The sequence below is a fragment of the Sus scrofa genome, chromosome 14, assembly GCF_000003025.6.
Source record: "Sus scrofa isolate TJ Tabasco breed Duroc chromosome 14, Sscrofa11.1, whole genome shotgun sequence".
NCBI lineage: Eukaryota > Metazoa > Chordata > Mammalia > Artiodactyla > Suidae > Sus > Sus scrofa.
Genome location: NC_010456.5, coordinates 134,094,892 through 134,115,953, shown reverse-complemented (window position 1 = coordinate 134,115,953; position 21,062 = coordinate 134,094,892). Strand labels below are relative to the sequence as shown.

The 21,062-nt window shown below is 54.8% G+C and overlaps 1 protein-coding gene across 4 annotated transcripts in view; it reads left to right on the top strand.

Moving 5' to 3' along the window:
• FAM53B (family with sequence similarity 53 member B) overlaps positions 1-21,062 on the top strand; it is a 133,172-nt gene that overhangs the window by 19,444 nt on the left and 92,666 nt on the right. The window contains exon 1 of one of the 4 annotated variants that reach the window (XM_021073621.1): positions 3,358-3,712. The exons of the other annotated variants lie outside the window; for them this stretch is intronic. The gene's annotated coding sequence lies outside the window, so the exon portion shown is untranslated. Of the gene's footprint in view, positions 1-3,357; positions 3,713-21,062 lie in introns of those variants that run through there. 4 annotated transcript variants of the gene reach the window in all.

The following is a 21,062-nucleotide window of genomic DNA, read 5'->3' as shown; positions in this document are numbered from 1 at the left end:
CAACTGGAGATACTTGAGCTTTTGCAAAAAACAGAGACGTCTTTGCTGCAGCTGCCTCCTCCTCCTCCTCCTCCTCCTTTTCCATCTTCTTCTTCTTCTTCTTCCTTTTTTTGTGAAGTGTGGGTTGATTGAGAGGGGAAATGCTGATGGGTGGGTCTGAAAGCAGTCTTAGGAACCCGAGAAAATAAAAACACAGTTGAAGGACTCTGGAAGATTTTGCATTTCAAAGGGTCTACCTTGTAGAATTTCACATCACGTCAGGGGTTACGGAGAAGTGTGACAGGCACCCCGCTTCTTTACCGTTCTCTTCTCCTGCCGTGGGGGCTGCTCGGGAAGCTGCCTTGGGGGGGATGGGGGCCGCCCGGCCAGACTGTGCAGGACTGTCACGGAAACAACAGCACCCCTTAGGCATCCGGAGTCCCCGGAGGGACTTTTTGCACTGGCCCCTCTCAGGAGTTGAAAGCAGTGGGCGGTCGGTAAACAGCGCATTTGATCCCAGGACGCAGGAGCAGGCCAACTCCTGGCTGCTCTGGCTCTGTTCGCTCTCCCATGAAACAAAGAACCAGCTTCTCCCCCCTGTACTGGTGTAATATGGTTCCCAAGAGCCCAGGATGCAGGCCCACAAAGAGGGTGCAGCGGCATTGAGCCCAGGTGGGTGTGGATTATTCAAAGGACAACAGCAGGACCCAGTGGTGGTTGAAAGCTCACCCTTGGCCGGGGGCTTTGCAGATGCTCCCTCTAATTCTCAAAGCCGTCCTGCAGTTAGAGCCGAAGACACAGGCTCAGAGAGGCCAAGTAACTGGCCCAGGGCCACACAGCTGGAAGGCCAAGCATCTGGTGGCTCTCCTCTGGTGTGTCTGGCTGCAGAGCCTGCCTGCTCTCCATACAGCACGCTGTTGGTTGGTGTGTTCAGGAGGTGGAGGTACAGGGTTCTGTTTTATCTCAAAACACAAATTTTGTTTAGTCTGTTAACACCACGGGGACACGTAGACGTTGTAACTGCCTCTTTCTCTTGCCCTCCCTTTCCATAGCACCCCCACTTTTTTTTTTTTTAAAGGAGTGATTGGATTCTGTATCTACCGTAGGATCAGAGGCGGTGACCCAGATGGGAAGACTGAAATGTTTTGCTTCCTTCCGACAAAAGACAGATTCACAAGAAAATACAATCTTTTCCAGTGACCTTCTGGGGGAAGCAGGGGCCAATCTGGCCGCCCACTGGAAGCATCACCCTTTATTCAGAGCCCTTTGCCATTAAAGAGATTGTTAAAAGGGTTTCCAGCATTTTTAAAATTTTCGTTAGTAGTTCAGATGTCCCAGAGGAAATGATCTTGGGGTGCCTGCCCCCCCCCGGTTCGTATAATATCATGTTTTGTTTACATGCCTCAGGTAATCAAATAACGGAACACAATTGCGCCTTCTCCAGCGCGTGGGCACTTGGTATGCCCCAGCCAGGGCTGGGCAGAGGCCCTGCATTCTGTCCCAGACAGATGGCCCTTTGCAGGTTGATGGCGGGTTGGGCGGGGTTGGGGTGAGGATGCTGGTCTCCAGCAAGGGCTGCCTGGCTCGGGCTGCTGGCCTTTCTGCTCCTAAAGCGTTTGTGGGAGAGGCCTGCGACCTCGACCCCGAGGTTTTAGAACGGACAGCTGTGGTCTTTGACCTTGGCTGCACATTAGAATCACCTGGGGAGGTTTACCAATCTGGATGCCCAGACCAGATCCAGGACCGGTGACGTCAGAATCTTGGAGAGAAGGCGTACCACTCTGTGCTGGTATTTTAAAGTATTTTGAGTTGCTTCTGTTGTGCATTGAAGATTGAGAATGAGAGCCGGCATGGACCCTGCCTCTGCCTCGCTCCCCTTCCCAGGGGGTTAGGGACCTGCCTGTGGAGGAGTGGAATAAACCTGTTGAAATTTTCCGCAGCCTGCTGCTGGGTCTCTGTGAGGGAGAATCTGAAATGTACCCACCCCTGGGCGAAGTGCCTGCTGCAGGCATCAGCCAGGTAGTTCCTGTTTCTGCCGGGTCTTGGGTGCGCCTCCCTGCACAGGAACCAGTACAGCCCCTCTGAGCCACCTTCTTTCTAGAAGGAAGAGGGCAGGTTTTTGTTCAGTCTGTTGTCTCAGGGTGGTTGTCCTGCGTGCCCTGCACCGCCACCCTCCCGCTCCCGTTGGTCTTTCCAGTGTCTTGTTCCTGCTGAAAGTTTGGCACATGGTATCCCCCTGGGGCTCAAAGGAGGGAAGATGCAGTTTGGGTCCAGGGTGCGTCTTGGTGATTTTCAGTGTGTCGTTGGTCCTTTTCTTCTTGGTTTGCAGTGAGTGTCATACTGTCGGCCACCTGGCTGGACCTGACTGTTGGGAACCCGTCCTCTTACATACCTGGGACTGATTACATGTTGTAGAATTGTGTTTAGGGTGGTCCGGGGTTGGCCGAGGAGAGCGAGAGCTGCCGTGGCCTGCTGATGTCATCTTACAGAAGGGACATCCCGCGAGAGAGATGCAGTGATGGCCCCAAGGTCACATGGCCAGTGCACGGAGGGACCAGAACCTGCGTTTCTCCCGGGTCCCCTGCTTGAGGGCCGTCCTCTGTCCTTTGAGACTTTGAGACACAGTCTCGCTTGCAGACCGCGAGCTGCAGCACAGACCCACAGGCAGCAAGGTCACGGTTTAGAGTTCTTTAGGCTGGTGCAACGTGCCATCATTGCTCTTGGTGGACTTGGCCGGTGCGTCCCACTCTTTGCTTGCTCCCCTGATGTGTGCACAGCAAGCATCCTACAGCCCACTGAGAGTGCCAGCCAGGGACACTGAGTCCTGACGGAAAGCCCTGAAACCCTGAGCTTGATGGAGAGGGCTTTGGTCGCCTTGGCAGGGGTTTATCTCCTGCGCGCTGGTGGTGGTGGTGAATAAGTGCTCTTTCTCCTTGGCCAGGAGTTGGGTCGGGGCCTAATGAGATGGGGAGGGGGATCGTTACTCCGCATCCAGACGCTGATTGGGCTCCTGCGGGGGGTCCTCGTGGAGCTGCCACTTTGCTTCATTAGCCCACTTAATCCTCAGCGCAGTCCGTGGCCGAGGCTCTAGCTCCATCTATGGCTGAAAACACTGCTGCTCAGAGAAACGCTTCCCCGTGGGTGGCGGGGGCAGGGGGTGTCCACTCTTTGCGGAGGGCCTCAGGCCTGTGTTCTTACCCCTGCACCGAGCTTCCTCTGCGTCCAGGGGCTGCCCCTGTGCCGTGGAGGTGTGGCTCGTGCTGAAAGCAGGGGGCATCGCCCAGGGGGTGGTCCCTGGCAATGACGGGCTACCAGGCTGCTACTTCCAGGAGGGTCTTGGGTGGCAGAGCCTGCGGGGGGTGGGGCTGTGGTGGGATCCTGGAGAGCAGGGCCTCCCTGGGTCTCTCGGTGTCCCAGCAGTTGGACACTTGGACAGTTGGAGTCCCGCGTAGACAGGCAGCTCCTGCAGCCTCTGGCGCTGCCTGCCTGCCCGCCCCACACCCTGGGGAGGCCTCCCTCCTTCCCAGCTGCCCTCTGGCCAAGGTGCCCTGACGGACAAGGCCCAGCTGGGAGAGGCCTGCACCGCGCCTGGAATTCCCCTTGCTTTGGCATTCACCTTGGCCAGGGGCCTGGGAGTGGAGGGAGGTTCCCGCTGCCGCCGGGGCACAGCCTCCCTGCGTGTTTGGAGCTGGAGGAGCAGCGTCCTCTGCGGCCGGTCGCCTCCACGCTCCAGGTGAGGAGAGGGGCCCGGGGGGCCAGGGTGTCAGTGGTCCTGATGAGCCTGCAGACGGGGGCTGGGATGCAGGAGCCCCTCTCCCAGAGCAGTCAGATGGTGGGGTCCCCCTGGGGTCGGGGGGAAGCTGCAGCCCACGACCGCTGTCTCGCTGGACCTAACGTGCTGTGGGCCCTCTCGTCTGGCTGGCCCTGCCTCCCGGGGGTTGCAGGAGGATCGTGCGAGAGCCCGCCTGTCTGGGAAGCCCCTCCTGAGAGGTGGGTGCCACCGGGCCACATGAGCTGGACTGGATGGGCAGAAGTTCTGCCAGACGGTTCAGGGTGGGCTGCATGCCAGCGAAGCACAGAGGACCTTTGGGCAGAGTGGAGGTGAAACCCAGGGCTGTGTCATTTAGAGCCAGGGTGGCATTCAGCCCTGGAACCAGCGCCTGGGTTCAGATCCCAGTCTACCCCCTGTCAACCATTTGCTCTTAGGCAGTTGACTGCCTCTCCCCGCCCAGTTCCCTCATCTGGGAACTGTGGCACCCAGCCCGTGGGTTTGGGGCACCGAGCGAGACCATGGCTGGGGACACTTGGAGCCCAGAGGGTGTTGGTGTGCAGCCTGTGGCAGGCCCTTGCTGTTGGGGGGACAGATGGAGGGCTGGGAGCTCCAGGGGAAGGAGCAGGGCAACTGTCCTCACGGCCCCAGTGGGCAGCAGGATGAGGGTCAGAGCAGAGGGGACTTAAACTTGAGCCGCGCTTGGCTGGACGGGTTCGGCTGGAGCAGCTTTCCTCGCGCAGTGGTCCCCGCTCTCAGATGTTTTGAGATGAGGGGAGAGGAAGAGCTGAAAGCATGTGGCTCAGTCTAGGGTGCAGGGTGTCTCTTCACCAGAGTTAAAACTAGGGAAATCTTTTACGCTTTCTCTTTAGGGAACAAAAATCTCTGGTTTCCAGAGGTGATTTAATTTGGCCCTAAATACAGAAAATTAAATCCAGGTTGTGTCACGACGGAGCCTCGGAATCCTGGCTCTGCTCGCACCACCTTCTGTGGATGGAATCCTGGGAGAGCTCCGTGGCCACCCGCCTGTATTTGTACCGAGAGGAAGGTCCATCTCCTGCCTTTGAGATTCTTTTCAGATTCTCTGCAGCCGCCGCCTTATTTCATTTGGCCCCTTCTTTCGAGTTGCCGAACTGCCTTTCACCGCTGCGGCCAGCATCCCCTCGGTACAGGTTACACGGTCGCAGTTGAGGCGCTTGCCCCCAGCCTGGCCCCCTTTTGCCGACTCCCGGGGTCTGCTGCCTCCGGACCCCTTTGCCACCTGAACGTGGTGCCAGCTTCTAAAGCAGGAGCTCATCCAAGCTCATCCCAGCTTCTGAAATGAGTCCTCGACTAGGATGATGGCGGGAAGGGCTGTTTCCTCCCCCGCAGGCGCTGGCCTCCCTTGGTGCGGCCAGTGGTCCCTGATAGTCTCCTGAGTGTTGCCCCTTGGCAGCCCCAGCCTGGCATCGTGTGGGGTGAACAGAGAGGGCAGTCTTGGCTTAAGAGGTCACCTGCTGTACTTTGGGCACCTCTGGGGGGCACCCCTCCATCTGGGCTCTGAAGACTGCATCATTCTCTGGGGTCTGGGCGGGTGCCTTGACTCCATGCTGCAGCACAGCCCCTGCCCTCAGAAGCTGGCACTGCTGGTCGGGGCCGGCTCTGGCGAGCTCTCTCCAGAGAGAGCAGTGGCTGGGCTTGGGTGGCCTTGACGCTGACTTTCTTCCTGGATGTTGTGAAGCCGGGTGATGGGGGGCTGTGTGAGGGAGGTAAGCGAGGCGTCTGGGCTGCCTCTGGTCCTGGCAGAGGTGACAGAACTCATCTTCCTTGCTCTCTGGTCCTCTTCAGACTTGTCACTGATTCCGTGGTGACCACAGAACACTCCGCCGCGCTGGTGGTCCGCTCAGTCAGTGTCACACAGTGACTATGTGTGGTCAGGCCCTGGGGAGTTGAGAGATGTGCAAACCGAATCCCTGTCTTGGAGGAGTTTGTAGGCCTGTGTCTGGGTCACTCGAGCTGCAGTTGTGTTTATTTGCGTCCTGCCGGGTACCAGCGACAGTGCACTAAGTGCTGTGGAGGTGTGGGTACACAGGGTCCTGAGGGGTCACAGGTGGGTCCTTTAAATCGAGGAGGCCTGAGAAAGGCTGCCTGCATCCTGAACGAGCAGGAGTTGAGACGGACGCAGAACCGGGAGGAGGCGATGTTCCAGACCGGGGAGCGGTGTGTGCAGAGGAGGACTCTCGAGACCGCCTCGCGGGGGAGAATAACCTTGGCTGCAGGGTGGGAGGCGTGCCAACCGGCAGCGTGGCGGTGGGCACCAGACGGAGCCAGACTTTATTCCCGGAGGGATGGGAGCCGGGAGCCACGTGCCGGTGCTTGCACTGTGGAAGGCTCGGTGCCTGGGGGGTGGCATTGCTGAGTGGGGCTTGGAGCAGACACCTGGGAGACCACAGAGTGACCCAGGAGAGGGGTGGCTGCCCAGGGCAGGGCGAGGCCAGAGGGGTGGCAGTTGGTTGGTTGGTCACCAGCTGGATGCCGGGGAGGAAGCAGGAGGAGGAGGCAGCGGGGAGACTGCTCAGGGCCCCCATCCCTTTGACCTTGGAGTGACCTCCTTGGAGGGCACAAGACCAGGCGCCAACACATGGACTCTTCACCAAGTGCCATCTGCTTGGCCAGAGGGGAGTGGTGTGTGTTTTAGTTGAAGCCCTTGCTTTGGTGGGGGGGGGGCACTTGGAATTCCCAAGAACTTCCAAAGCTTCTTGCCTGTGCCTGTCCTGGAACGAAGGACATCAAAACGAATAAAACTTTTTGGCATTGCACGAGTTGGAAAAGCCTGATTCGGTGTAAAACTACCTTCCCAACCCCTTAAAGGCAAAGAAAGTAACCGTGTTGGTGTGATTACAGAAGGAGCTCGGGCGCCCTTTGGGCTCTGTCGTAGCGTGTTCCCGCTGGTGTTTTCCAGGGGTGGGGGAGTGGCTGACACAGACACTCGAGAATGTTCTGCCTGGGTCACCTGACGCCTGGCGCCTGGCGCTCCTGTGGACTCCACACCCTCAGATGCCAGCCCAGATTCCAGGCCCCACTGGCCGTGTGGCATGTGACTCGGGCCCAGAGGAGGAGAATGAAGGAACATAATGAGCCTACGAGGACCGGCAGTTCAGCAGCTCACCTTGGCTTTTGGGGTGTCTTTTCCGAGCCTCGTTGCGGTTTTTGCTCACGGGCATCTGGTCTTGCGGAGAGAAGTAAGTTAGCTGTGAGTGGCCTTAAGTTTGGCGGTCAGCCTCCTGTCCATCAGATTCCCAGCGCGCTTAGCAAACACCCCCACCGTTGAGAAAGAAAAGTAAGAGCGCTCAGGCCCGGCCGAGGCGAGAGAGGCCACGAGGTGAACTGCAGACGGCAGCGGAAGAGCCAGCTGCCAGGAGCGGGGCCAAGACCCGAACCTGTCAAGTGCCCAGGGTGCTGCCTGAAGAGGGTATGGTAGATCATTCAAATTTTTTTTTTTAATCAATTTTTTAAACTTGTATAACGTTCGGGCATGTCCTTGAGTGCTGCTGAAAAGGCTCCAGGACGTCTCTGCCCTGGGGCGCCGCACAGGGCCCTCCGCTCAGCTGCGAAAGGAAAGCCGCAGCCAGCAGGGCATCTGCTCCGTGTTGGCTGGAGGAGCTCCTGGCCTGCGGACCTCCTCCTTGGCTTTGAACCTGTGTGTAGACGCCCGACCAGTTCTGCGTGCGCGTGAGCGACCGAACAGCCACTTCTGCCCCATTTCCAGGTGGCTCTGTGGGGAGACCAGGCAGTCCCTCGTGGAAGGCAGTCAGTGGCCTGGCCAGGCTTCGGGTGCTCTCTGGGACAAGGGCTCTGATTGTCAGTCCCTCTCCGGAGCTGAAGGAGAGGGCTGGGCCCAGGGGTTTGCGGCCCCCCCGCCCCGTCTGGCTGCCCATCTCAGACTTGGCCTCTGCTGGTGTTTTGGCTCAACCACCTGGTTGCTACACAGCCAGCATGGTGGTCACGGCCGGCGTGTCCGAGGGCCTGAGCGCCCTCTTCTCTGCTCAGGAACGTCCCCGCAGACCTGCTGTGAGATGGGGGAGAAGCCCTTGGCGCCCCCTTCTGCTCCGAGGAGCCTGGAGGAAGATGGAAGCCAGCACGCAGTTCACATTTGAGCTGGGCCTGCTCCCGTGAGATTGTGCGACTCTCTAAGGAGCTGCAGAAGCATCTCTTTGTGACCTGTCACCAGGGAGCAGTCCTTGGTTTCAAAGGACTTGTGGGCGGCAGTGCCGCAAAGAGCGACAGACACATCATCACTCGGCCGTGTAGCGCCCGACCCTGCCCGGTAAAGGGGGGCCGCCACGGAGTATCGGAGTGTCCTGTGATGTCCTGGTGACCGACAGCCTTCCACGAGGGTGACAAGGGCTCCAGAACAGTGGACAGAACAGGAATCAGGAGAGCACGACATCACGGGGCCTTCAGGAAATTGGCTTTGTTTTTCCTAACCATTTCCTTCGCAGAGGGTTCAAGCCTCTTACCAGACGAAGTGGTTCAAATGCCAGCCCGGCAGAAGCTTGGGCAGGGCTGATTGATGTCCACTGGAAAAGCCCGAGAGGAAGAGCAATTAGGGCAAGGAGCTGGGAAACAGAGCCCTGGGTTCTAGTCCTGTCACTTCATTGCCTTTGACTTTGAAGCAGCCACTTCTCTGTAGACTGAGGCTAATAGTGTTCCACCTCTCAGGAGAGGGAGGGAGCAGCAGGACATTGTCAGGGCACCCGGTACCTATCTAGTTGCCAGTCCCCTGACATTACAAGTTAAATAAAATTTTCATTTAATTTTTTAGTTGAAGTATAGTTAGTTTCTGTTTGCAGTATTGTGTTAGTTTCAGGTGTATAGCAAAGTGATTTGGTTTTATATATGTATGTATATATATATCTTCTTCTTTTTAAAAAATTCTTTTCCATTGTCGTTTCTTAAAAGATACTGAACAGAGTTCCCTGTCCTGTCCAGTGAAAACCTTGTGGGTGTCTGTTTTATATACAGTAGTGCGCATCTGTTAGTCTCACACTCCCAACTCACCCCCCTTCCCCGTCTTGCCCCTTTGGTAGCCATAAGTTTGTTTTTTCTATATCTGTGCGTCTGTTTCTGTTTTGTAAATAAGTTCATTCGTACTATATTTTAGAAGCCACATATAAGCGATAGCATATAATATTTGCCTTTCTCTGACTTTACTTAACATAATAATCTCTAAGTCCATCCATGTTGTTATAGATGGCATTATTTCATTCTTCTTTGTGGCTGAGTAATATTCCATTGTACTTACACACCGCATCTTTCTCCATTCATCTGTCAGTGGACGTTTAGGTTGCCCTTGTCTTGGCTGTTATAAACAGTGCCGCTTGGGACATTGGGGCGCATGTATCTTTTTGAGTTAGAGCTTTTTCCCCGAAGTACTTTTGTAAACGCCCACTGTGTGTGGGCCCTGTGTTGAGGGTGTCACAGGATTCCCACTTAATTCTTATAACCACCTTGAGAAGTGGGTGCTATGATTGTCCCCTTTTTCTAGATGAGGAAGCTGAGGTTTTTTTTGGTTTTTTTGGCCTGCCAACCTGTACTTTATTTTTTTATCTCCTATATAATATAATGCATTTGATGTATATAACTATTATTTTTTATTACTCAATGAATTTATTCCATTTATAGTTGTACAGTGATCATCCCAATCCAATTTTATAGCATTTCCATCCTACCCCCCCAGCTCATCCCCCCACCTCCCCAACTGGCTCCTTTGGAAACCATAAGCTTTTCAAAGTCTGTAAATCAGCATCTGTTCTGCAAAGAAGTTCAGTCTGTCCTTTTTTCAGATTCCACATGTCAGTGTAAGCATTGGATGTTGGTGTCTCATTGTATGGCTGACTTCACTTAGCATGATAATTTCTAGGTTGCTAAAAATGCCAGTATTTCATTCCTTTTAATGGCTGAGTAATATTCCATTGTGTATATGGACCACATCTTCTTGATCCACTCCTCTGTCGATGGACATTTAGGTTGTTTCCATGTCTTGGCTATTGCAAATAGTGCTGCAATGAACATGGGAGTACATGTGTCTTTGCGAGTCATGGTTTTCTCTGGATAGACGCCCAGGAGTGGGATTAAGAAGCTGAGGTTTAATAAGATGAAGATGTCCAAGGTTGTCCAGCTGGTGGGCAGCTCTGTACTCTCTATTGTGGTTGGTAAACTAAGCCCCCAGGCCGCATCTGGCCCATGGCCTGTTTCCGTAAATAAAGTTTTATTGGCACATAGCCATGTCCATTTTTGTACCTGTGTCTGTGGCTGCCTTTGTGCTACACCAGCAAAGCTGAGCAGTGGTCGCAGAGACCATATGGTTCACAAGCCTGAAACCCTTACTGCCCAGCCCTTTGGGGAAGAAATGGGCTGACCCCTTCCCTTGAGGATGCTCTGTACTCCAGCCCTGCGCTGGCCAGTGTGACAGCCACTCCCCACATGTCACTGTTTATACTTCCCCCAGCTCTATGGAGGGATAATTGACACAATGATGGTTATTTAAATTTAAAACAAGACAGGATTAAGAATTTACTTCTCCACTTGCACTGCCAGGAGCTCTGGAGCTACATGGCTTTTCACTGTCATGCAGCACAGCGCAGATATGAAACTTAGCAACACAGAATGTTCTTTCAGGGCACTAGACTGTGTGTGGAAAATCCAATTCGGAGAGGAGGCATTCCAGTGCAAGAAAGGACACTGCCTTTCCTGGCCCCAAACCCCAGAATCAAAGATGAGTTCGTTGGCTCGGAAGTGATGGAGAATGTGCAGTGTGACAGAGGGAGCCTGGGCCTGGAGCGAAGACGCTGCCCCCAGACCTTCTGTGTGACCGTGGACAAGCCACCCGCACTGTGCAAGCCACAGTGCCCAACCTCAAGGGACCAGTTGCTGCCTGAGAACCCCTCAGCGCTGCCGCCCTCTGGCCAGTCAGCCCAGCTCCTTTCTCCGCAGCTCCTGGCTCACCTGGGCCAGTGGCCACATCAGCTCTGCAGTGCCCGGTGCCCCCTGCATTCCCCGCCCCCCATGTGTGTGCACATGCTGGGCCCTGCGGAAATGCACAGAAGTCCAAACTTTGCTGTTTTCAGAGCCTGCTCGGCCCCGGACCATCTGGACCCCGTGGGCTGCACCACTGTGCCTCCCGTGCTGGGACGGGCCACGGATAAGGAACTACTTTATTCATTCAGGGTGGGGGCTCCCATGAAGCAGGAGGAAGGAAGGCCAGCTCCAGGCCCCTCGGCCAGCTGAGGTCCCGGGGCCTTCTCCTTTGGATGCCCTTACCCGCCACACCGAGGCCGTCTGCTGACCAGCTTGGGGCCGGGCTCGGCGGCCGCTCTTGTCTTGCTTGGTTCTGATGTTCCCTGAATAGGAATCTCCTCGGAAGCTAATTGGGGGCGGAGTCCTTTCGAGGTGTGGAGGATGCTCTTTGGACCGGACCTTAAATGGCTTGGGGCCGGCCCCGTCTCCCCCTCGTTGGTGGGTGCCGAGGGGCTGTGCTCGGGGAAGAGCCGGGTGTCCAGACGGGTGTAGCTGCGTTAATGAGATGCTGCGCTTCGCCAGGAGTCGGGTCCACTCCCGCTCTTGGGAACAGCTGGGCCTGTCTGTGTTGGGTTTACTCGGGTCCAGTCCGCACGACTCTCCCTGACTTAGCCAAGGGCCCGCTCCCTTTACAATCAGGATGAAGGCATTTCTAAAGTGGAGCAGCCAGTTAGCAGGAGGAGCTTCAGGACCTTGGGCGAGCGTGAGGAAGGAGAAAACCAGCTTAATTCAGTGAATTTAGCCATAAAAGAGTTGCATGAGGAGTTCTTGTTGTGGCTCAGTGGTTAAGGAAGCTGACTAGCATCCATGAGGACACAGGTTCGATCCCTGGCCTCACTCAGTGGGTTAAGGATCTGGTGTTGCCGTGAGCTGTGGTGTAGGTCGCAGAGGAGGCTCGGATCGTGAGTTGCTGTGGCTGTGGTGTGGGCCAGCAGCTGTAGCTCCAGTTCAACCCCTGGCCTGGGAACCTCCATATGCTGTGGGTGCGGCCCTAAAAAGACCAAAAAAAAAAAAAAAAAGAGTTGCATGAAAGAAGTGCCTGGTAAGGAGGAAGTTGGTGTTAAGAGGATGCACACAGAGAGGTTTTTTTAAACCCCCTCTTGCTTTGAAAAGAGAAGGAATTGCCCTGGAAGCCCAGATGTGCTCTCACGTCCCGCCCTGACAGTCTGCTTGCCTCCAGCCAGCCCTTCCCAGGCTGGTCCCCTGTGTCCGCTTCTGTAGCTGGTGGAGGGCTGAGATGGCGGCAGACCCTCCACACCCAGAAAGGGGGGGGGAGTTGCACGTGCCCCCAAATAACCCTGCTCCAGATAAGCTTCCAGTGGAAGTCATTTTTCACGGAGGGAGCTGGTGTTTGTTGAGCCCTTGCTGTGTGCCGAGCCCTGTGCCCGTATTTCATCTGATGGTCCCATCCTCAAGCGGCTGTTGGAGCATTAGCCCCGCTCTGCAGGAAGGCACTGAGCTCCAGGCTTATCCCGGAGAGTTCGGGTCCTGACAGGCCAGAGCCTGGCCTGGACCCCAGTTCATCTGCCCCAAAGCCCATCTCTCCTCAGTACCCAGGGTTATCCCCGATGGTGCACCATGCTGCCATTTGCAAGAGGAATCTTATGCGTCTGGATAGGCTCTCCACTCGCATTTTTATCATAGCCTGTGGGCAGAGAAGTAGGTTGCTCTGTGGGTTGACATTTAAGAAAACCTACTTCATGGAGCTTTCCCTTTGAAAGTGTTGTTATGGTACAAGAAGTCTTCGTTTGTCCCGGGCTGTTTTGCAAATAGAAGGCAGGAAAGCCCCCTCTCATGTCTCTATCTTGCATAGGAGTCATCACAGCAGAATCCTGTGTTCTGTGCAGGAGCTGTGATTGAGGAAGCAGCTGTTCTGTTCACGTTGACCTGACCAAAGCCAGCCGTCCGTAGGCGTCAGGGATCCAGAGTCGTCTCTTCCATCTGCGGGGTTTGCTTGCATTTGTTTAAAGTATTTGGTGTGGAAACGTTCCTTTCCCAACCCCACACCGTGGGAGAGGCCTGAAGGGAGCTCTCCTGGTGGGGGCAGGGCAGACCCCAGGCCCTCTTCTGCCCCCACAATGCCACAGCTCACCCGCTTCTCCGAGGACGTGCCTGGGAAGGCAGGCTTCTGCTGTTTGGGGCTGGAGCATGTCCTTGACGTGCTCAGGATTTCAGACAGGCTGCGCTTCTAGTCCTTTTTAGGCCCTCAGCTAACTCAGAACGAGCCAGGAGAGATGCACATGGATATTCGTGACTGTAGGGCGCTCAGACAAGCAAATCCACAGGTTTTTCGGGCCAAGATGAAAATGCAGTTGTCTAGGTGATTTCAGAGCTTGAAAGTCAGTGTCTGTTAGGCCAGAGGTTGTATACTATGGTCTGGGGGCCAGATACGGTCCTTCTGCCATGATGCTACATGCGTTTTTGCATTTCTTGATGACATTTAAAAAATGGGATTGTATGGCATCCCGGTTGTGGCTCAGCAGGTTTAGAATCCGACTAGTATCCGTGAGGATGCTGGTTCCATCCCTGGCCTCGCTCAGTGGGTTAAGGATCCGACGTTGCCATGAGCTGTGGTGTAGGTCGCAGATGCGGCTCAGATCCTGCATTGCTGTGGCTGTGGTGTAGGCTGGCGGCTACAGCTCCAGTTCGACCCCTAGCCTGGGAACCTCCATATGCTGCGGGTGTGGTGCTAAAAAGACAAAAAAATGGGACTGTACAAAGTTTAGATTTTCAGTGTTTCTTGCGATAGGAGAAGATCTTTGCGGCTATCCCGAGCCCTCCCTCCTACACACCTCGCAGCGCTGGCGTCCTCCGCATGGGGCACGCTCTCTGCTGGGCATCGCCGGTCCCACCTGGCGAGCTTCTCTCGTGTATGTTCCCTGCTTGGTTCTGGAAGGCATTTGGGTTTGAGCTCCCTGGGGCGGACAGAACATTCAGAGGACAGACGCAGGGTCTCTGGCCGTCTAGGTTGTATGGTGCCAGGCAGGCAGTGACGGGTGGCAGCTGCTGGTGGAAGCGCCTGGGCTCACGGTCATTCCCTCCGGCATCTGTTCCACCTGCAGGGAAACCGGGAGAGAGAAGCTGGGCTCAGAGCAGGGGCAGGTGGCGTGTCACTCAGCTCCGAGGACCCTTCAGCTCCACAAACATGGCTGCGACGCTGGGAAGCCAGTCTCAGCCCAGGGTTCATTCTGACTGCCTTGTGACGCTGAGTGACCTGGGGGCCCTTTTTGTCCCCCTTGACCCCCCCTAAAGTCACTCAGGTGCTTCACCCAATTTAACCTTCTTCATCTAAAAGTGCTTCCATGAATTTAACAGATGCAGGTGTTTTTTTTTTTTTTTTTTAAACAAAGATTTAATCTCTAAATTATCTTGACAAGCAGTCTTGCTGCCACGTATCAAGTAGATAACTTCTGCTGGTGGTAGGGAGTGGAAAATTTTGTAGGGTAAATGAGAACACACTCTGAGAGCCTACGAGCTTATTCTTTTCAGCAGAGACTCAATGAAGCAAATGAAAGTAAAGAAAAGAGCCCCTAAGTAGCATTTTATATTTTTTCAGGAATTGGGTTTTTCTTCTCATGTTCCTCTAAATATTTAATATCAATCACCCCTTTCAGTTCTTTGTTGTTCTACCCTTTTTTTCCTCCCCCAGGCCACATATTCTGCAAACAACCTTCTTTGTGTCTAATTCTCACGCATTTCACTACATGGTCACTTTTGGGGTTTTCAGTATCATTCTGGATTGTTTGCTGAATTTGAGACGTGTGAGCCCTGAATCCCATTGCCTGAAAGCCCTTCTGCCCCCTGGTCTGCAGCAGAAGTGTGCCATCCTCATCTGCTCCCCCCTCCTGCCAGCCAGGCCATTCCCTGCCTGGGGCTCTGTCCCACTTCGGGTTCTGCTGGGCCAAGACCCCTGACAAGGGGCCCAGAGGCCCTGACCATGCCGGGACTGACTTGAGTGCATCCTGGGGACTGCTGGGAACTCCTTAAGGACAAGCACTGTGTCATCCTTACATCCCCACTTGAAGTGCCGGGGGTGGGGCCCAGGCCTTCCACCCCTTTCTGACCTCTTGGCCTTTTGCAAGAGACTTGATCTTGATGGACCCGTTTTTTTCAGCTTCGAAATTGTCCTCCCAGGTATCAGGGTTCTAGGTCCCAAATCCACTCAAACACTGGTATTGAAACTTTCGGGAGTAGCAGCATCACCCGGAGGGGTTTTTAAAACACTGGTTGGCGCACTGCACTCACAGAGCCTCTGATCAGCCAGCGTGGAACGGAGCGCGAAGTGGAGCGTGAAACTCCGAGTTCCTAACAAGTTCCCAGGCGAGGCTGCTGCTGCTGGTCCCAGGGCCACGCTTTGAAAACCACCACCCTAGAACCTCGTTGTGGTAGCGGGTTTACCTCGGTGAGGGTGCAGGTCCCAGCCAGCGACTTGAATCCTGTCCTGCCGTGAGCTGGGTCTCCCCTCTAATTGTCTCGCTGTGCTTTACATCTTATCTTCTGGGAAACGTCACCTGATGTCCAGAGAGGTATCGTTTTCCAGTTGCCCTGGACTGAGTGCATCCCCCCCGCCCCCCCCCGAATTTGTAGGTTGAAACCTTATGCTGAAAGTGATGGCGTTAGGAGGTAGGGCCTTTGGGGGGTGACCGAGTCACGAAGTTGGAGCTTTCATGAGTGGAATTACTGCCCTTGCCCCTTCCGCTGTGTGAGGACACGGCGAGAAGAAGACCGTCCATGTGGAAGAGGCCATCAACTCCGAATCCGTTGACACCACGATCTTAGACCTCCCCATCTCCAGAACTTCGAGAAATATTTTTTTTTTTTTTTTTTTTTTGTCTTTTTGCCTTTTCTAGGGCCACTCCCGCAGCATATGTAGGTTCCCAGGATAGGGGTCTAATCAGAGCTGTAGCCGCCAGCCTACCCTAGAGCCACAGCAGTGTGGGGTCCGAGCCACAGCTGCGACCTCCATCACAGCTCATGGCAACGACGGATCCTTAACCTACTGAGCGAGGCCAGGGATCGAACCCGCAACCTCATGGTTCCTAGTCGGATTTGTTAATCGCTGAGCCACGACGGGAACTCTGAGAAGTTAGCGTTTCTGAGCTACCCGGTTAATAGCTAGGGATCGAACCTGCAACCTCAAGGTTCCCAGTTGGATTCGTTTCCCCTGCGCCGTGATGGAAACTCTGGTGATTTTAAGTTTTGAACTTTGATTTCCCAGATAGGTTTATTTCACCCATTCTTACCAGAGGAAGGCGCTGGCTGGGCTGAGCTAACATCTGGCTGGGAGATGCTGGGTAACCCTGCTTCCTCCCGGGCACCCATGTGTGTGTGCCCTTCATGTGCACCTGCTCTCTGGATGCTTCCCAAGACTTGCCAGGTACTGCCGGAGGCTGAAGTGCCCTTTGGCTCAGGTGTCCCAGATCCACGTCCCCATGAGGTGCTGGGAACTGGGGTGCCACCCAGGCCCAGAGTCAGCCGCCTCATCCCTTCTCTCTTTCACCTGCCAACAGATGAGGCCCAGCTCGGGCTTCGGGAGGTGAAGGAGCCCTGTTACCTTTGGGCAGCCGAGGCCCAGAGCCAGGAAGGGACATACCGGAGTCCGGACGGAGGCAGCCCGAGGCCGCCTGGATCCGAGTCATCCGTGGTGGTTGGCCCCCTGCAAAGATCGGTTTGATCTCATTTTTTGGTTTTCGGTTGTCCAGAGTGAATCTGAAATTACCGCTTGACTCGTGTCTTAAGCTGCAGATGGACTAGCTGGGTGGAGGTGGCGGTCACCAGCTTTGCCTGGCTTTGCAGTGATCCCTGCGGTTTTGTTTTGTAAAGGAGTGTCCCCCCTTCTACACCCGCTCCTCGAAAACTGGGGGACAATAAAGCAGTCATGGCTTTAAATGAAGCGTTTCTGTGCTGTTTTTCTGACTCCGTTCCGGTTGCCCCCGGCCCTCTGCGTCCCGAGGCCCAGTCCCCCGCAGCTGAAGCACACTGGCCCTTGTGCCTTTGTGCTTTCATAGCCACGCCAACACGTGGTGAGCGCGTGCTCGGCACATGCCTTGATCACGTGTTTGTGACTCGGGAGTCTGAGATGATCGTGACATTCCCATGTGGGGCTGGACGTGGCCACTCCCCTTCCCAAGAGAGCACATAATCCCTGCATTGTCTCTTGGCCTCCTGGGGTAGCTGCACGGGTCAGAGCCGGGGCTCCTGGTCCCCTGGAGGTAGAAATGGCTGCTTTGCAGCTGTGCACCTCTACACCGCCAGTTCGTAAAGGGGCAGGTTTGGGGGTGCTCTGTCAGGATGCCCTGAGGAAACCACCAGCCGGTGCCCCCCATGGCTCAGTGTGTTGACCTGATGTCCTGCAGGCAGAAGGGAGGGCAGGAGAGGCGTGGGGCAGACCCCCGAAACTAGCGAGGGCCTGGGCTGGGAGTGGGGGAGCCAGCACGGCCTGAGGCTGCCCTGTGTGGCAGAGCCCCCTCCCCTCAGGGCCTTGTGTAGGGAATGGGCATCAGCCAGATATGTGCCTGCAGGGGCTGCGTCCCCCTGGGTCTGGGGAGGGACCTCAGCGTGTTCGTTAGCACCGATTGGCCTCCTCCGGGGATGTCTCGCCCTGTCTCTGCCTGTTGAACTCCTGTCTGTTCGTAGAGCCCAAGACTCATGCCACCTCCAGAACCGCCTCAGATCCGTAGCTCCCCACCTGGGGTTTGGCTCCCTCCTCTCCAGGAGCATGCGTCCTGTCCTGGCATCTCTGTGGCTTGCGGTATACCTGCTTGAACACCTGGCTGTTTGTGTCAGCTTAGCTGGCTTCTTCCGCCTCTCTAACCGCAGTCCCCGGCACAGCCAGCCCCCGCCTGGGGGGGCGTGGTTTGGGACTTGGGATGGGGGCTCTGGTACGTGAGGAAGTAACAGTGGGATAAGGGGCACCGTGTGTACATAGGACTTGCCTGTTGAGGTAAAGCCCCTCAGGGAGTTTCCTTTGTGGCCCAGGTTAAGAACCTGACACAGTGTCCATGAGGATATGGGTTCGATCCCTGGCCTCGCTCAGTGGGTTAAGGATCTGGTGTTGCCACAAGCTGTGATGTAGGTTGCAGGTGTGGCTCGGGTCCAGTGTTGCTGGGGCTGTGGTGTCGGCCGGCAGCTGTAGCTCCAGTTCGACCCGAGCTGGGAAACTCCATATGCCTCAGGTGTGGCAGTAAAAAAAATAAGAAAAAAAGCCCCTCATAAGATACCTCTGTTTGGCAGCACAGCGTCACACGCACAGTTGACATCTCTGGGATGATCCTGCCCCTTGACCCTCCTCACCCATCATACAAGCTGCTGGGACCTTGTTCTCAGGGGACACCAGCCCGGGGCGGGGGGTGCAGCAGAGGTCGGGATGCTGGAAGTGCCGCCTCCCAGCAAGCCCTGAGAGCAGCCAGGTGCCTGCCCTACAAGCAGAATTTGGAAGTCAAAACCTTAGGGAAGGGCCCTGGGCTGAGGTTTTTCCAGGATTGGCTGTGCCAAGAGCCGGCTGCCTGCTCGCCCGAGGAGGCTCTGAGGAGTCTCTGCGTTTCCAGGGGGTGCGTGTTTTCAGCCACAGTGATTTTGCGCCGACTGCAGGTTCTGCTTTTGCTCCGATGCTGTGGAACCCAGACAGCTTTGAGGCCAGCCCCTCTGAGGATCAGGAGGTGTAATGCTTCGAATTAGTGTCAGCAGCATGGTTTTGATAGCTGTGGGAAACCCCACCGGCAAGAGAGGGTTCAATGGCCTTTGGCATCAGCGGAGTCGCGACCTGACTTAATGTAGCGAGTGCCTTTTCTTTGCTTCAGCACACATTCCCTGAGCCGCTCTTCGTGCCAGGTCCTGGGACTGGGGACCGTGGTCGGGTTCATGCCCTCCCAAAGCTCACAGTCCGTGGAGGAGACGGACACACTGCCAGTTCATTTCATGCTCCTTTGATTTGTGCTCTGTGGTGTGGGTGAGGCCTTCCTGGAGGAGGAGACACCTGAGCTAAGAGCTGAGGGTGATTAGCTCAGCCGGAGGCTGAGAAGGCGGAGAGAGGAGCAGGGAGAAGCAGGGAGCAAGTTCTAGCCACAGGGCCCAGCACGAGCAAAGGTCTGGACACACGGAACCGCATGGGACATTTGGGAACTACAGGCAGCGTGAGTGCATGTGCACGTGCAGGTGCGTGTGTGTAAATTAATTTTCAAGAAGAGGCAATTGGTACAAATTCAGCTGTGAAAGGAGTTCCCGCTGTGGCCGGGTGGGTTAAGGATCTGGCATTGCTGCAGCTGTGACCTAGGCAGTTCCTGGCCTGGGAACTTGCATATGCCATGGGTACAGCCAAAAAGAAAAAATAATAATTCAACTGTGAAAAATAACTCTTCCCTTATCCTTGTCCCTGCTACAGCTCTCCTTTCTGTAAAAGAGCTCTTGTTGCTGTTTTCTTTTTTATTTTCCCAGAGATATTCCATTCATGTGCAAACATATATAAGCCTATATGTCATTTCTATTTTAAACATTTGCATATTTTTTGCATCGGTCATACCTCCAAAATTCAAAACGTGCAAAATGCTTTTCCTCAAAGAGTCTCCTCTCCCAGCGTTCTCAGCCACCCACTTCCTCTCCCTGAAGACCCCGACGCTAAATCTCTTTTGTACCCTTCCAGAGACTTCTGTATTATTTTTACATGTATTTCGTCTTGCCCAAATAGGAGCTTACTCTGTCCACGGTCTGTCTTTGCTTTTTCACTTAACACTAGACTGGAAGATGGTTTCCTGTTGGTACAGAGTGTGTTTTTTTTTTTTATTGTTGTTGTTGTTGGTTTTGTTTTTTTTTTTTTTTTTTTTTGCCGCAACTGCAGCACCTGGAAGTTCCCAGGGACGTTGCAGCTGTGGCAACGCCGGACCCTTACCCCATTGCACCAGGCCAGAGATCAAACCTCCACAGCGGCCCAGTCCACTGCAGTCAGATCCTTAACCCACTGTGCTACAGCAGAAACTCCATATGGCATCTTAAAAAGCTGTATTTTGTCCTTTGCATGGATATCTGGGCATCTGTTTATCCTGTCCTTACTGTCAGGCAGTGAAGTTGCTTCCGATATTAGCTGTTTGTAGGGTGCATGTTTTGTGCACACGAGCAGGACTGTCTGTAGGGCAGATTCATTTGGCATCTGGGGCGCATGCAGTCCCAGGGGAGAGCCGCCGGGATGACAGCAGGATGGCACAGAGACCTTTACCCACATTGTGTCTTGGCCACCTCTCTCCAGGAGTTGATTTCTTCCTCTTTGTAGAAGGCAGGTAACTTTAAAATCGGGTGCTTCTGAGAGTTTGGAGGAAAAACTGTTTTATTCTGTTGCTTTCCAACAACAGCACAGACCCCTCTGCTTAAGGAGACCCCCTGTGGGCTCAGGAAATGCCACTCATTCACTCAGGGGTGTGGTCAGCATTGCTCAGAGGGACGGTCCCCTGGGCACCTGGACCAGACTCAGACCCTCCTGCCACTCACAGTGGCCAGGCGAGGCCAGACCAGGAGCTGAGAAGCAGCCTGGGGAGCGGCTTTGCCAGACCTGTCTGCTGGGGCCTAGTGGGTGTGAGTGCCCCTTCGGGGCACTTGGCGGGCTTTGTGCTTCATGAACCTCATGGCTCCAGCAAATGTTTTGTGAATTTATTGCTAATTGATGTGATCTGCACAGGAAGAGAACCCAGCAGGGGGTGGGAGAGGAAAACTCCAACCTGACTTTGCACCCACTCTGTAAACTTTACAAGGCCCAGGTATGTTATCGCGGTATTTGTCTTTTAAAATGCACTCTGCCTCCTATTTATTTTATTTCACTTTTATTTCATTCATGCATCAGTTAATAATTTGTACTCCCTTGGGCAGAGGAAGTGATGGCCCTGTCGTCACCCTTGCAGGCACAAGGTAATCACTTGATGAGCACTTGTTGAGTGAATGAGCACAGCTCTGGTCCCATCAGACTTTGCGGGAAGGACAGCCTGCTGGTGACCATTCACCGAGAGCGCCTGGAACTTGGTTTTGGTGTCCAAATGCTCCCCTTTGACCTCTGTTAATGTTCATCCATCCTGATCTTATCCCCTTATTTAGTCTTTATTTGTTTGTTTGCATATTTTTTTCTTTTTAGGGCCGCACCTGTAGAATATGGAGGTTCCCAGGCTAGGTAGGGGATAAGTTGGAGCCGCAGCTGCCAGCCTACGCCACAGCCACAGCAATGCATCTGCGACCTACACCGCAGCTCAGGGCAATGTCAGATCCTTCACCCACCGGG